Below are 2,024 nucleotides of genomic sequence, written 5' to 3'. Positions count from 1 at the left end.
AATATAATTCACTTCACACATTTTCTACCACTTGTCCCTCATAATGTTGACAAAATAATAGAATGGAAAATGACACAGTATGTTACTGCATATGTTTACTTACTACTAAAATTAAGGACAAACTTGCTATAAGAAACATGTTTAATGTACCTTAAGATTGTTTTTGTTAAAATAAAGCCAATAATGACATTTTTGGTGGTCCCCTTTATTTAGAAAAGTACCAAAATACTTTTGGTACCGGTAGCAAAATATTGATATCGGGACAACACTACTACATGCACACACTGAGCACCCACTGGCAGAAATGTAGATCAGCGTCTACGACCTGCTCACTAGCCTTGTGGTTAGAGTGTCCTCCCTGAGATCGGTAGGTCGTGAGTTCAAACCCCAGCCGAGTCATACCAAAGACTATAAAAATGGGACCCATTGCCTCCCTGCTTGGCACTCAGCATCACGGGTTGGAATTGGGGGTTAACTCACCAAAATGATTCCTGGGCGCGGCCACCGCTGCTGCTCACTGCTCCCCTCACCTCCCAGGGGGTGAGGGGGATGGGTCAAATGCAGAGGATAATCTCACCACACCTAGTTGTGTGTGACAATCATAGGTACTTTAACTTTAAAGGCCTACTGAAACCCACTACTACCGACCACGCAGTCTGATAGTTTATATATCAATGATGAAATCTTAACATTGCAACACATGCAAATACGGCCGGGTTAGCTTACTAAAGTGCAATTTGAAATTTTGCGCGAAATATCCTGCTGAAAACGTCTCGGTATGATGACGTCAGCACGTGACGTCACGGATTGTAGAGGACATTTTGGGACAGCATGGTGGCCAGCTATTAAGTCGTCTGTTTTCATCGCGAAATTCCACAGTATTCTGGACATCTGTGTTGGTGAATCGTTTGCAATTTGTTCAATGAACAATGGAGACAGCAAAGAAGAAAGCTGTAGGTGGGAAGCGGTGTATTGTGGGCGGCTGCAGCAACACAAACACAGCCGGTGTTTCATTGTTTACATTCCCGGAAGATGACAGTCAAGCTTTACCATTGGCCTGTGGAGAACTGGGACAACAGAGACTCTTACCAGGAGGACTTTGAGTTGGATACGCAGACACGGTACCGTGAGTACGCATGCAGCTGCGGCTTCCAAACATTTGATCGCTTGCCCATACGTGCGTGCCGCTATGTGCATGTCACGTACTTAACTTTGGGGACTTTGGGGAAATATATGTGCTGTATGAACTTTGGGGAGGTGAACGGTACTTTGGGCTGTGGGATTGAGTGTGTTGTGCAGGTGTTTGAGATGTATTGGCGGGTTATATGGACGGGAGGGGGGAGGTGTTTGTTATGCGGGATTAATTTGTGGCATATTAAATATAAGCCTGGTTGTGTTGTGGCTAATAGACATATGTCTTGTGTTTATTTACTGTTTTAGTCATTCCCAGCTGAATATCAGGTCCCACCCGCCTCTCACAGCATCGTCCCTATCTGAATCGCTCCTACTGCCCTCTAATCCTTCACTCTCACTTTCCTCATCCACGAATCTTTCATCCTCGCTCAAATTAATGGGGAAATCGTTGCTTTCTCGGTCCGAATCGCTCTCGCTGATGGTGGCCATGATTGTAAACAATGTGCAGATGTGAGGAGCTCCACAACCTGGGACTTCTCGCTACTCGTCTGCTACTTTCGGTACAGGCAAGGCTTTTTTTATCAGCGACCAAAAGTTGCGAACTTTATCGTCGATGTTCTCTACTAAATCCTTTCAGCAAAAATATGGCAATATCGCGAAATGATCAAGTATGACACGTAGAATGGACCTGCTATCCCCGTTTAAATAATAAAATCGCATTTCAGTAGGCCTTTAACTACGGCTGTGATGGGTGCCCCTTTTTTTGCCCGAGCAAAAATCCCCGTGCACGTGCCTCCCAGGTAACACCTAACGTTAGCGTAACGTTACTGTATGGTTCTCGTTTGGTTATGCAAGATGAGAACATTCTAAGAACATTCTCAGAACATATC

Source organism: Nerophis lumbriciformis, linkage group LG30 (genome assembly GCF_033978685.3).
Source record: "Nerophis lumbriciformis linkage group LG30, RoL_Nlum_v2.1, whole genome shotgun sequence".
In the NCBI taxonomy this organism is placed as follows: domain Eukaryota; kingdom Metazoa; phylum Chordata; class Actinopteri; order Syngnathiformes; family Syngnathidae; genus Nerophis; species Nerophis lumbriciformis.
This window is presented reverse-complemented; position numbering follows the sequence as displayed.